The following is a 15,745-nucleotide window of genomic DNA, read 5'->3' on the forward strand; positions in this document are numbered from 1 at the left end:
AGCAGTTCGAGAAGGACACTTGAACAAAGAACCAGAATCTTCTATTGGTTCTAGGAAGTACTGAAGTTCTTTCCAGAAGAAAAAGGATCAAGACGTCAGCAGTGTCTTGCACAAATCAAGAAAGAAGTTTCAACCTCAAGTTGCTACAATAAATCCGGTTGTTAACTCAGCGCCAACTTATCAACCTCAGGTTTCTCAACAACCATTTCAACAAAGGTCACAACAACCTCAGCAACAGGTTCGACCTCCAAATTTCAACAACAATCGGGCACCAAGGTATCCTGCCTTTGACCCCGTACCGATGCCGTATGCGGAATTGTTTCCAACGCTATTGGCAAAGGGACTCATTCAGGCGAGGAGTCCTCCAAATCCTGCAAATGAATCTTCACCTTAGTTCAAGGATGACCAATCTTGTCGCTATCATCAGGGGGCACCAGGTCACAACATTGAGAACTGTTTCCCTTTCAAGGCCAACGTTTAAAGATTAGTGAAGAGCGGAATGCTATCCTTCAAAAATACTAATCCTAACGTCCAAGCAAATCCTTTACCGCAACATAAAGAAGCTTCAGTGAATCTGGTGGATCAACACCCCAATGTCATTCAAATCTACGACATCCGTCAGATAGAGGAAAATATCGTCAGAATGCACGCTAGACAAGTTGGATACGGCCACGTACCACCTCACAACTACTTCGCAAGTGAAATTTGTCCTTAGAATAATCAAGGATGTGTTGTAGTTCAAGCTGCATTGCAAGAACAAATGGACTTAGGATGGATTCAACACATTCGAGTCAAAACTGAATACGACATCAACATGGTTCAAGGATGTCCAGGAGAATACAAGATCTACAGAGTTATAGATCTCGAAGGATCGGTAGTCAGGTTCCATAAGACTTTAAATGGACTTGCCTACTTTGGAAGGATCTCCATCCTTAAGGGACAGTCACGTCATCATCAAGGCGTTCGACGGATCGAGGAAGTCAGTTTTTGGAGAAGTAGATCTTCCCATAACTATCGGACCTCACACTTTCAAAATTACTTTCCAAGTTAGGGATATCTAGGCAGCATACAGTTGTTTGCTAGGTCGCCCATGGATTCATGAAGTTGGGGCAATTACTTCAACACTTCATCAGAAATTGAAGTTCATACGGAATGACAAATTGGTAACTGTATGTGGAGAACGAGCTCTAATCGTCAGCAATCTGTCGTCATTCTCCGACATCGAACCAAAAGAAGTCGCTGGAACTAAATTCCAAGCACTTTCCTTGGATAAGGAAAGTAAGGAGAAAGCAACGTCTATTTCTTATGTGACGAGTTTCTCAAAATAAATGAGAAACTTGCATGTCATGTATGAATTTATTATGAGGTAATGTATGCATTGTATGAATATGTTTATGACATATGATGTATGAATATGATTTATCCTGTTTTGATTGAGAAAATAAATCTCCATATCAATGTGATTCCGATATCTGATCTTGTTTTGAAGATGCTCAGGTGGGGATTTATGATTCCTGCTTGGGGATAGCCATTTGAATGATTGATCTTGATGTACCCTGGCTGGGGATAAGAGAACTGAATAACCCTGTTTGGAGAAGAGAATAGTATTGGGGAACCAGCCGTGTCAAAGATGTAAACTTCGTTGAGGAACTAAGTCTCTATTGGGAATGGGGCTTTTTAATGATTACTCTTTGGGGATCCTTCCAGACTATTGACTTTGAGGGAGAACCTCTGGATTACTTAGACATTGTCTAATTGCCTTCCCTGTTTTTTTACAAACATGCATATATTTTGCAAAGGAAAAGATAAATATTAATCATGTTCATATGCATATTTTCATTCAAGATCATCATTGGACGTTTGCGCATTCGAAATTAAGAAAAAGCTCAGGACTGTAGAAAAGAACTGACTTGTATTAAGAAAGAGCCATGAATAGGCAAACGATAGGAGAACATTTGTGTGTTTTTTTTTTGAAAAAGATACAAAGTAAAACAAAAGAAAAAAATAGCTATGTGGAAACAATCCTATTGAGTTTCAACTCTGCTATTGCCATTATGTCTTCGAGCATCTCATCCCTTTCTTGTTGGAGAAAGATGATTGAACCGGCCCGTGTCCTTTGAACTTGATATTGCTAATATAAATGAGTGATCTGAACGAGACATAGTCGTACGCTTTAATCCTTAACTTTTGCCTAGGCCGCCTTTTTAGGTTTTCAGCCTACCAGATACCCTTTTTTGCCCAATTCGCCCTTTCGGGTTTTCAACTTGCCGGGTGTACATTTTTTATATATATATATATCCCTAATTTTTGCTCGAACCCTTTTGGTTCGTCGGGATGCCCTTACTTTTGCCTAGCTACGTTGACCTAGCGGATCTTATTTATGCGTAGTATTTTTTGACTATGTCTGCGTTCACAGGGTGTGGAAAGTCTTAACCATCCATAGTAGTGAGTATCATTGCTCCTCCAGAGAATATCTTCTTGATTACGAATGGTCCTTCATATGTGGGAGTCCACTTGCCCCTAGGATCGCCTTGTGGTAGAATAATTCGCTTTATAACCAAGTCATCAGTCTGGTATACTTGTTGCTTGACTCTTTTGTTGAATGCCTTGATCATACGCTTCTGATATAACTGCCCATGACAAACAGCCGCAAGTCTCTTCTCATCAATCAGGTTTATCTGGTTTAGTCGAGTCTGGATCCATTCATCTTCGTCCAACTCTGTGTCCTTCATGATCCTCAGAGACGGAATCTGAACTTCAATCGGTAATACTGCTTCCATGCCATAGACTAGTGAGAACGGGGTTGCCCCAGTTGAAGTATGTGCGGAGGTGCGGTAACCATGAAGAGCAAATGGTAACATCTCATGCCAATCTTTGTAAGTCACTGTCATCTTCTGTACAATCTTCTTTATGTTCTTGTTGGCGGCCTCTACTGCGCCATTCATCCTTGGTCTATAGGGAGAAGAGTTGTGGTGTTTGATCTTGAACTGCGTGCAAAGTTCAGTAATCATCTTGTTGTTTAAGTTGGTACCATTGTCTGCGATAATCCTTTCGGGGATGCCATACTGACAGATGTGGTTATGCTTAATGAATCGGGCCACCACATTCTTGGTAACAGAAGCAAATGAAGCAGCTTCTACCCATTTGGTGAAGTAATCAATGGCCACAAGGATGAAACGATGTCCATTAGAAGCAGTAGGTTTGATTTCCCCGATCATATCAATGCCCCACATCACAAAAGGCCAAGGAGCAGTCAGAACATTCAAAGGAACTGGAGGTATGTGTACTTTGTCAGCATAGATCTGGCACTTGTGACAAGTTCTAGAATGCTGATGGCAGTCAGTTTCCATGGTGGACGAGTAGTAACCCGCTCTCAGGATCTTTTTAGCCATAGTGTGTCCACTAGAATGAGTTCCAAAGGTACCGTCATGTATGTCTTCCATAATCTCTTCTGCTTCCTTCTTGTTCACACAACGAAGCAGGGTTGAATCATGATTACGCTTGTATAAGGTTCCGTTGCTCAGAAAGAACTTGGAGGCGAATCTCCTTAAGAACTTCTTGTCATTGATAGATGCCCCTTCGGGGTATTCTTGAGCTTCGAGATATCTTTTTACTTCATAAAACCATGGCTTTTCTTCAACCTTGTTAGTAGCTATCTCGTAACAGTATGTCGGTTCGTCATGCCTTTCTATGATAACTATAGGAGCTTCGTTGTCCCATCTGACCTTGAACATGGATGACATAGTAGCTAATGCGTCTTCCAATTGATTCTCCTCTCGGGGAATGTGTTCAAAAGTAATCTCTTCGAAATGAGGAATCAAAGATAACACCAAATCCTTGTAAGGCATGAGATTAGGATGCTTCGTGTCCCATTCTCCTTTGATCTGACTAATTACTAGGGCTGAATCCTCATATACTTCCAAGAACTTGATTCTTAAGTCGATAGCAGCTGAGTCCTAATATACACGCTTCATACTCAGCCATATTGTTAGTACAATTGAAACATAATCTTGCTGTAAACGGGGTGTGTCCACCTGTTGGAGAGATAATCACAGCGCCAATACCATTACCAAGTGCATTCAAAGCTCCGTCAAAAACCATGGTCCATCAGGATCCTGGTTCAGGTCCTTCATCCAGACCAGGTTGTTCGTAATTAGTAACAAGCATAACATCTTCATCTAGGAATTCAAAACTCATGGATTGATAATCGTCTACAGCTTGTTGGGCCAAGTGATCTGCCAACACGCTTCCTTTGATTGCTTTCTGTGTTGTATACTGAATTTCGTATTCTGTTAGTATCATTTTCCATCTTGCTATTCGTCCAGAGAGAGAGGGTTTCTCAAATACATACTTGATAGGATCCATTCTAAAGATCAACAAAGTGGTATGGTTTAACATATACTGTCTCAGTCGGCGAGCAGCCCTTGCCAAAGCATAACAAGTTTTCTCGAGCAGTGAGTATCTTGTTTCTACAGCGTGAACCCAAAATTCCTTTACCAATTCAGGGTAAACCGGTCCACAGAACTCAGAAAATAATGACGTCCAACCTTGAAAGAGCATGTTATCCTTGAGATGAAACTCATGTTCTTCAAGACTGTCAAAATCAACCACTAATTCACAAATCACTTCTAACTCATTTCTAGGAATCGAGCAAGTGATTACAGGAACAATCTGTTGATCTTCTCCTTGTTGACGTTGCTGAGAAGATGAACCAACAACTTGCGATGAAGAAACAGCCATTTGAGCACAACTAAGATTACTGGATTTCTTTTTGGTTTTGTGTTTAGGGTTAGAGAAAATGGCAAACAAGTTGTAGAAATGCATGCAAGAAGAGAGAGAATGAGAGCGAAAAAGATAAACGTTATGATTTGAAATGAATATATAGGGGCGGATTTGAAAAAGAATGCAATAAATTTATGAGAATGAACAGTTACAGAATCAATTGAAATCAAATGCATTAAATGATGAGTGACGTTAGGTGAGAGAACGTGATATTTGAAATGATTTACACAGTTACCTAGGGCGGCGTCCCATCAGTTTCACGCACGCTTTTACCTATCGTGTGAACACGTGTTCACCATCAGAAAGCGCTTGGTGACAGCTGTGTCACATAGAATTTGCTTCTGTTGAAGGATAGAACTTCTCATCTTCTGATTCTGATCAATTGTTCTGACTACCATTCTTTAGAAAGGATCTATTTCTGATAGGATCATCTTTCTTTCCAAGAATGACATCTTCTGAGTGAGCAGAAGTTAGTCTTGAAGATCTTCTGATAGTTGGCTCTTCAGAGATTCTGAGATTCTCTAAGGACGCAGCAACTTGATCTTCTGATCCTCTGCTTCTGAGATCTTCAGCTTCTGATACTTTGCTTATTGGTTCTTCAGCTTCTGAGATTGAGATATCTATATCTGCAAAATTCTCAAATGCTTTGGCTTTTCAAGACCAAGCTTATCATCAAATCTGATATTGATTGATTCTTCTACAACCAATGTTTCAGTATTGTATACTCTGTAGCCTTTAGAGCGTTCAGAATATCCAAGAAGGAAACATTTCTGTGCCTTAGAATCAAACTTACCAAGATGATCTTTAGTATTCAGAATGAAACAAACACATCCAAAAGGATGAAAATATGAAATGTTGGGCTTTCCGTTCTTCCACAATTCATAAGGAGTCTTATTTGGAATAGGTCTTATAGAGATTCTATTCTGAATATAACATGCAATATTTATTGCTTCTACCCAGAAGTGCTTAGCCATATTGGTTTCATTGATCATGGTTCTGGCCATTTCTTGTAGAGTCCTATTCTTTCGCTCTACAACTCCATTTTGCTGTGGAGTTCTAGGGCAAGAGAAATCATGGGCAATACCATTTTCTTTGAAGAACTCCTCAAAGAATCTGTTCTCAAATTCGCCACCATGATCACTTCTGACCTTTATGATTTTGCACTCCTTCTCAGATTGAATCTGAGTGCAGAAATCAAAGAACACTGAATGAGACTCATCCTTGTGTTTTAAGAATTTTACCCATGTCCAGCGGCTATAATCATCCACGATGACTAATCCATATTTCTTCCCTCTGACAGATGCTGTTTTGACTGGGCCAAACAGATCAATGTGCAAGAGTTCTAGCGGCCTAGAGGAAGAGACAACATTCTTGGATTTGAATGCAGGTTTGGAGAACTTGCCCTTCTGACATGCTTCGCAAAGAGCATCTGATTTGTATTTCAGATTTGGGAGTCCTCTGACCAGATTAAGTTTGTTAATCTGAGAAATCTTTCTCAAACTAGCATGGCCTAATCTTCTGTGCCAGACCCATTGCTCTTCAGAAACAGACATAAGGCAAGTCACCTTCTGCTTCTCAAGATCAGAAAGATCAATATTATAAATGTTGTTCTTTCTCTTGCCTGTAAATAGGATTGAGCCATCCTTCTGACTTACAGCCTTGCAAGACTTTTGATTGAAGATTATGTCATAACCATTGTCACTTAATTGACTTATGGACAATAAGTTATGCGCTAATCCTTCTACAAGAAGTACATTAGACATGGAAGGAGAGTTACCAGTACTTATGGTTCCAGAGCCAATTATCTCGCCCTTCTGATCTCCTCCAAACTTGACTACTCCACCAGACTTAAGCACCAGGTATTGGAACATAGACCTTCTTCCCATCATGTGTTGCGAGCACCTAGAGTCCAGGTACCATGACATGTTGTGCTTTGTCTTCTTTGCTGCCAAGGATATTTGTAACAGAAATTATCTTCTCCTTAGGTACCCACAACTTCTTGAGTCCTTTCTTGTTAGTTTTCCTCAAGTTCTGATTGAACTTGGGTTTAGCATAATAAACAACAGGAGGTACAACATGATATTCCTTAGGTTTAGCAGCATGATATTCTAGGTTGTGTCACATGCTTCTTAGTGTGTGTAGCATGAAAGCTTTTGGCATGTGAAGTGAGCCTAATATCATGTGAGTGGCCATATTTGAACTGATCATATAATGGCTTGTATGTGATTTTCATATCATCTATAGGTTCAAATTTGTGCGGGGTATCACCCTCATAGCCAACGCCAATCCTTTTGTTTCCAGAAACACCATATATCATAAAAGCAAGATAACTTCTGCCAATGCTTCTAGATAAGAACTTTCTAAAACTCGAGTCATATTCTTTCAGAATATGATTGAGACTAGGAATGGATTTTTCTGAGTCAGAAGGAGATCCAATATCTTTGGATAATTTTAAAACTTTTTCCTTCAGTTTAGAATTTTCAACTTCCAGCTTCTTAGTTTCAGAATCAAATAGCTTTTTCAGCCTTTTGTATTTGATACTAAGATGAGCCTTGAGTTCCAGAAGTTCTGTTAAACTGGAAACTAACTCTTCTCTAGATAGTTCAGAAAATACCTCTTCAGAATCTGATTCTGATGTAGATTCTGATCCATCATCAACTGTGGCCATCAGTGAAATGTTTGCCTGCTCGCCTTCAGAGTCTGATTCTGATTCTGAATCATCCCACGTTGCCATAAGACCTTTCTTCTTATGAAACTTCTTCTTGGGATTCTCCTTCTGAAGTTTTGGACACTCATTCTTGTAGTGACCAGGCTCATTGCATTCATAGCATGTGACCTTCTTCTTGTCAGATCTTCTGCTTCCAGAAGATTCTCCTTTTTCAAGCTTCTTAGAACTTCTGAAGTTCTTGAACTTTCTATGCTTGCTTTTCCAGAGTTGGTTTACCCTTCTGGAGATCATGGACAGTTCATCTTCTTCTTCTGATTCTGATTCTTCAGAATCTTGTTCTTCTGCCTGAAAAGCGTTAGTGCATTTTTTATAATTGGATTTTAATGCAATAGACTTACCTTTCTTCTGAGGTTCATTAGCATCCAGCTCTATTTCATGACTTCTCAGAGCACTGATCAATTCTTCAAGAGAAACTTCATTCAGATTCTTGGCAATTTTGAAAGAAGTCACCATAGGACCCCATCTTCTTGGCAAGCTTCTGATGATCTTCTTGACATGATCAGCCTTGGTGTATCCCTTGTCAAGAACTCTTAACCCAACAGTTAGCATTTGAAATCATGAGAACATTTTCTCAATGTTTTCATCATCCTCCATCTTGAAGGCTTCATATTTCTGGATCAAGGCAAGAGCTTTGGTCTCCTTGACTTGGGCATTTCCTTCATGAGTCATTTTCAATGATTCATATATATCATAGAGAGTTTCCCTATTAGATATCTTCTCATATTCAACATGAGAGATAGCCTTCAGCAAAACAGTCCTACACTTGTGATGATTTTTGAATAGCTTCTCTTGATCATCACTCATCTCTTGTCTTGAGAGCTTTACACCACTAGCTTTCACTGGATGTTTGTAACCATCCACCAGAAGATCCCATAAGTCACCATCTAAACAAAGAAAGTAACTTTCAAGCTTATCTTTCCAATATTCAAAGTTTTCACCATGGAATACCGGTGGTCTAGTGTAGCCATTGTTACCATCTCCATTGTATTGCTCAGCAGAGCCAGATGTAGATGTAGGTGTTGGAGTTTCAACCATCTTGACTTAGCGTTTTTCTCTTCCTGAATCTTTTCTAAACACGGTTAAGTGCTTGCACTTTAGAACCAGGCTCTGATACCAATTGAAGGATAGAAAAACACTTAGAAAGGGGGGGTTTGAATAAGTGTAGCTTTAAAACTCTTAAGATAAAAACAATTTGCACAATGATTTTTATCCTGGTTCGTTGTTAACTAAACTACTCCAGTCCACCCCCTTGGAGTGATTTACCTCACCTGAGGATTTAATCCACTAATCACACAAGATTACAATGGTTTTCCACTTAGATACCCTCTAAGTCTTCTAGAGTATTCTGATCACAACCTGATCACTCTAGGAACACAATGCTTAGATACCCTCTAAGACTTTCTAGAGAATCCGATCACAACTTGATCTCCTCTAGTTCTTTACAAATGAATGTAAACAAATTCTAACAAGAGTTATACAATGCTTCTTAAAAAGCTATAATCACAACTGTGATATTTCTCTTAAAGTTTAAGCTTAATCTCACTAAGATATTACAACAGTAATGAAGTGAGGTTGAAGATGAAGTTTGAGAGCTTTTGAATTTGACAGCGTTTCTGTATGTTTGCGCAAAGTTGTATTCAGCTTCTCATCAGAACTTCTATTTATAGGCGTTTGAGAAGATGACCGTTGGGAGCATTTAATTCGTTGCGTGATCCGTACAGCATTGCATTTAATGTTTCGCTCTTTTGTCAACTACCTCGAGCCTTGCTTTTCCTGCTTTAACTGACGTTGCCTTTAATAGCTTCTAACGTTCCTTTTATCAGTCAGCGTAGCCTGCCATCTTGTACTTGCTTCTAATCTGATCTTTGTTGATACAACATTTGAATATATCAGAGTCAAACAGCTTGGTGCAGAGCATCTTCTTGTCTTCTGACCTTGAAGTGCTTCTAGCGTGATACCATGAGAACTTCAGTGCTTCTGCTTCTGATCTCAAGTTCTTCTGATGCTTCAATAGACCATGTTCTGATTCTGCTTGACCATCTTCCGATGTCTTGCGAGAGCATGTTCTGATGTTGCATACTTGAACCTTCCGAGTCAGTGCTTCTTGCGCTGATTTTGTGCATACTCTATATATATTTCCTGAAATAGAAATTTCATAGGATTAGAGTACCACATTGTCTCAAGCAAAATTCATATACATTGTTATCATCAAAACTAAGAATATTGATCAGAACAAATCTTGTTCTAACACTTGGAACCGGCATTTCTTGTATGGCTTTTACTTTCGCAGGGTCGACTTCAATACCTTTACTGCTAACAACGAACCCCATTAGTTTACCAGACCTCACCCCAAAAGTGCACTTGTTTGGATTCAGTCTCAACTTGTATTTCTTCAGCCTATTAAACAATTTATGCAGGTGGACCAGATGTTCTTCTTCAGTGTTGGACTTCGCAATCATATTATCAACATAGACCTTTATTTCTTTGTGAATCATATCATGGAATAGTGCTACCATCGCACGCTGGTACGTTGCCCCTGCGTTCTTTAACCCAAATGGCATAACCTTGTAACAAAAGGTGCCCCAAGGAGTAGTGAAAGTTGTCTTTTCCATGTCTTCGGGTGCCATCTTAATCTGATTATAACTTGAGAAACCGTCCATGAAAGAAAACACTTTGCACTGCGCAGTGCTATCAACTAGGATGTCAATATGTGGTAGGGGAAAATCATCTTTAGGATTGCTCGATTCAAATCTCGATATTCTACACACATTCTGACCTTTCCGTCCTTCTTAGGTACTGGTACTATATTGGCAATCCATGGTGGATAACTCACAACTTTCAAGAAACCGGCCTTGAATTGTTTCTCAACCTCTTCTTTTTGATCTTCTGAGCCATGTCAGGTCTGCTTCTTCGTAACTTCTGTTTAACCGGAGGACTGTTTTCTTTGATAGGTAGACGGTGAACCACAATATCAGTATCGAGCCCAGGCATATCTTCGTAGGACCAAGCAAATATCTCAACATTGTCATGTAGCATCTGAATCAATCTCTGTTTGACAACATCCTCTAGTTCGGCCCCTATCTTGATTTCATTATTTTCTTCGTCGGTACCTATATTCACAACCTCAATTGGCTCTTCATGCGGCTGTATAGTCTTTTCTTCTTGCTCTAGCAATCTGGCAAGTTCTCTAGGCACTTTACAATCTTCCTCACCTTCATCGTCAGCTTGGTAGATCGGATTTTCAAAGTCATATTTAGCAATAGCAGGGTTGTTATCAATAGGATCCAGAGTGGATATGGATCTGCAGCGTATTATGTGGGTGTGTGTAAGAACACATAGCTATAGAAAAGTAAAGAAAATAAAAGCGAACACATAATTTTGAATACGAAACGTCCAATGCTTTATTGAATGAAAATATGCTTATGAAATGACAAGCCCTAACAAATGGACCGTTATGCCCCGGGCAAGACACACGGCTTTAAAGTTTATTGTTTATTGAAATACAGAAAATAACTGGGAAACATAAAGGAAAGCAAAACAAAACTAGAAATGGCAATTACTCCTGACTATAGGAGATAGAGACAATGTCTTCGGTCTTCTAGTTGCCCATCCCTTTGTCTGGTGTAGGAAAGATCCACTTGTCAAGGTTGCAGTTATCTTCATCTCCTCCAATGGCATTGACCCTTTTGCTGATGAAATGATACTTCAAACCTTCTGGACGAGAGTGTCGTTCTCCATTTTGATCTTTAGCAGTGCAGCCTAAACCCCATTTGTTGGATTTGTAAGGAATGTCAGGGAATTGCCCCCCGGATAGTACAACCACATTCTTCTACCACAACCCTAGCATCTTTTAGAGAAGCCATTGTAGGAGGGATTCTAGTAACTTTAGGAATGGCATGGATAGGCTTAGTCTCAGGAACCAATTGAGGGACCAATTCAAACGCTTAACGGGGAGATTCAAAAGCTTCTCCAGTGAACTCAACATACTTGGTCTCATCTATGAAGCTCACCACGTATTCTTCCTCACCATACACAGTGACAATCTTGCCTTTCACCGGATATTTCAGTTTTTGATGCAGAGTCAAAGTCACAGCATTTGTCCCATGTATCCAAGGGCGCCCAAGCAGACAGGAATAAGCGGGATGGATGTCCATCAAATAGAACACATTGTTGAAAGTCTGGGAACCTACTCTGATTGGGAGCTCCACTTCACCATATACCGTACTCATTGAACCATCGAAAGCTTTCACTATCACATCACTCGATTTCAGCACGATTCCTTCAGGGTTGAGTTTGTCCAACACCAACTTGGGTAGTACATTCAGAGATGAACCGTTGTCAACTTTACGTGGGCTAGAGTGGTGCCCCCACATTCATTGGAAATGTGCACCGCCTTGTTATGATTCTTTCCACTGGGACTCAAATCAGCATCAGAAACCCAGGTAATTGTCTGTCATCAAATTTACAATACAATTCTCTAGTTGAGTGACAGAAATCTCTTGTGGCACATGGGCAGCCTCTAGAAACTTCATCATAGCTTTGGCGTGAGGCTTGGAGCAACTTAGGAGTGGCAACATGGAGATCTTGGAGGGAGTATGCCCCATCTGTTCAACAATGTCATAATCACTTTGGCGGATGATCTTCAAGAACTCATTTGCTTCTTCAGGAGATGGATTTTCAGTAACAGTCTCAACTGGTGTCTGGATGGGTCCATGCAACGGTCCTTTGCCTTGGGTATCAGCATTCTGATTAGGAGTAGGGGTACCAGCAGGTGCAGCATTGTTCGGAGAGATTTCTGGAGAAAACACTCTTCCGCTTCTTGTCACTTTACTAGTTCCAGCAATATTACCCACATCAGGATTAACGTCTTCAACAACCTTGTCGGATATAAGCTCTTATTTAACCCCCTGAATATAGACCTCGGCAGCATAGTTCCAAGGGATAGCCTTATCAGAAGAATATGGAATTGGACCAGGCTTAGTGATGATCACAGGAGCCACACGGGGTTCAGCAGAAATCTTGAATGGAGCCTTGGTTGGGATCTTCAGTGGAGCTTTGGAAATCACTGATACATCTTCAATCTTTAAGCCACGGGAGAAACCTTCGCACAAATTCTATATAGAAGGAATCTCTTCGAACCTGATAGTGCAACGATCCATCCAACCTTGAATTCCTCTTTTCAGGTTCTCACAACCATTGGGTTGGGATGTACAATAATAACAACCTGGGTCGCACCCTGGAAATAAACCGGCTTGCAGGAGCTTTCTCTTGATATCTAGAAGTGGAGTTGACAGATCTCTCACATCATAGACATGGACCGTGTCCATGATAGCATTAACGGTTTTGTCATGTTTTGGCATAGGGGCAGTAATAACATTCGGAGTTATCTGCATGCTGTCCAGGACAATTGGAGTGGTACACACATTTTGCATTAGGATCATAGTTTGGAGATGTAGGAGTGACATTCTTCGGAGGATCTCTTATAGTGATCAAATTGGCCTTTAACAGATGTTGCAAAGCTTGAGATAAAGGCATGTTGATCTTAGTGAATTGCCTTCTAGGTGCGTCTGACCTACGCTGATACCCTTGTCTAGGGGTTTGCTGAGTTGTTGGTGTAGAGATTAGAACGACCCCAACAGACTGATTCTGATTATTCTTATTACGACCCCTCTGACTGTGAACAACATTAGACTCATTTCTTCCATGGTATGGTTTCTTTGCAGTACCAGAGGTGACGCCTACCTGAATCTTCCCACTTAGAATACCACTCTCAACACGTTCTCCAGTCAATATGAGATCAGTGAAACCAGATGAGGAACTACCCAGCAAGTGACTATAGAACGGCCCAGTTAGTGTACCCATGAACATGTCCACCAATTCTCTATCAGTCAAGGAAGGTTGAACTCTTCCAGCTAGATCCCTCCACTTTTGAGCATACTCCTTGAAACTTTCTTTAGGCCCCATAGACATGCTTTGCAATTGCATGCGAGTTGGTGCAGGGTCAGCATTGTATTGATATTGCTTGTAGAAAGCAGCAGCCATATCCTCCCAGGTGCGAATGCTGGTACTCTCCAGCTAATAGTACCATTCCAGTTGAGTCCCAGACAGACTCTCTTGGAAGAAATGAATCCACAGTCTCTTGTCTTCAGTATGAGGTTGGATTTTCCTCACATATGATCTCAGGTGCATCTTGGGGTAGGAAACTCCATCATATTTAGCAAAGGTTGGGGTTTTGAACTTTGGAGGAATGACGACTCCAGGAATGAGCCCCAACTCTTCAAAATCCAGCCCAGGTACCTTCTGAATTTCCATATTTCTCAACCGTTCCTCTAGTAGCCTGTACTTCTCTTCAACATAGTCTTCTTCATGGAAATAGTCTTCCTCATTGTCATTTTGATTAGCAGAGCCTACATTGCTTCCGGCGTTGGTCTTGACACTAGCATCATCATCTTCTTCATCGTCTTTGGGAATTTCAACTTCTTCAGCCTTTTTGAGAGGGCCTTTGAATCTTCTTCCCAAGTTGAGAATACCCACTAGTTTCTTAGCCTTATTATTCTTCTTAGTCAGAAGGGATTTCAGTTCGTCTTTCCCCTTGGACAAATTCAAGATCAGAGCTTGGAATTCAGCATTCTGAGCTTGGAGATTCTTGACAGATTGTTCGAGATCCATTTCCTTACTGAAATAAACAGCGGAAAGATGAGAGACCTGCTTATAAAATCCTGTGATGTAATGTTTATGAATGATATGCGTATGAGTATGCAATGTTTTCAATGAGTTAAAGGATTTTTAACACATTTAAAGAAAAAATAAAATCAAAACAAATTAGTAACTCAACTGAAAGCCAATATATTATAGGTTTTATAGTTACATCAAAAAGTACTGAAAATAATAATAAACAGAACAAAAGTAAATAAAAATCAATCTTCAAGTTGGCGCTTCCTTTTCAAACTCTTGATCTCTTCCTTATGAGCTTTGATCATTTCGTTCCTTTCCTGAACAAGCCTATCAATCTCTTGTTCCCATGAATGTATTTGATCTGGAGAGATAAAATCTTCGATCTTCCATTTACGGGAGAAATAGTCAAGCATACCGTCTCGCTCTTTAGCATCAGCCACTAACACTGCTTTTTCAGCCTCAACCTCACGTAAGTGCTTTTCAAGATCAGCTTTTTCTTGCCTCAAGCAAGCAATAGTGGCAGCAAGGTCTTCGTCCAGAGCGGGTACATAAGGCTCCACCTCTACAGGAATGACTGGAGGAGTAATCCTTGGAACTATAGGTGTGTCAGATGGATATGGTATTCCAAACTCAACGACTCGATCGTAAATCCATCTAAAATAGAGGTCTGAAGGAGTATAGTTTCTTAATCCCAAATCTCTTATACCCACCTTTTTTACCTCGTACCAAGCTTTAATGAAATGACCCTTTTTTCCGGTTGTATCAGAATCATAGTCGAAATTTTCCGCACTAAGATATATGGAACGTGGCCTATCTTTCAAAGCAAAACCAAACTGATGTCGAGCAAGGATAGGATTGTAAGTGATTCCCCCTCGGGTACCAAGAAGAGGCACATTAGGGAATTCTCCGCAACGATCAAATAACTGGATTCCCTCGAACTCTTTTTGATGCCAGATGATGTCATCATAAGAAAGCTTCATAATTCTTTGAATCCAAGTCAAACCTTCTTCATTCCTTATCACTAATCGAGGCAAGTGCGAAATAAACCACTTGTGCAGAAGAGGAATACATCCGAGAACACAGCCTTGTCTTTTTGATACTCTAGCATTGATGGAATGCAATAAATCACCAAGTAGAGTGGGAACAGGATTCTTGCTAAGGAAGATCTTAATAGCAGTCCTATCAACAACTTTGTTGCAACGGCGAAACAAAACTTGTCCATATATCAGCAACGTTAGAACACTTTCCAAAGCATCCATGCTTAAGGCTTTAGCAAAAATCTTGGCCTTCTCGTATAAGAAATCCACAGGTATCCTAGAATAGTCTCTTCTATTAATCCAAACCTTGTTAATTTCTGCCCTTGGTAAGTGTAAAGTAGCAGCAATGTCTTCCAACTTAGGACCTCCTTCCTCACTAGTGTAAGGAATTTGATCATGTATGGGGATGTCCATTATGTGAGAAAACTCTTCCAGTGTTGGTACCAGTTAAAAATCTCTATACGTAAAACAATGAAGAAGAGGATCATAAAACTGCATCATAGAGTTGAGGAGAGCTTCATTC

This window comes from Vicia villosa, linkage group LG6 (assembly GCF_029867415.1).
Source record: "Vicia villosa cultivar HV-30 ecotype Madison, WI linkage group LG6, Vvil1.0, whole genome shotgun sequence".
Classification (NCBI taxonomy): domain Eukaryota; kingdom Viridiplantae; phylum Streptophyta; class Magnoliopsida; order Fabales; family Fabaceae; genus Vicia; species Vicia villosa.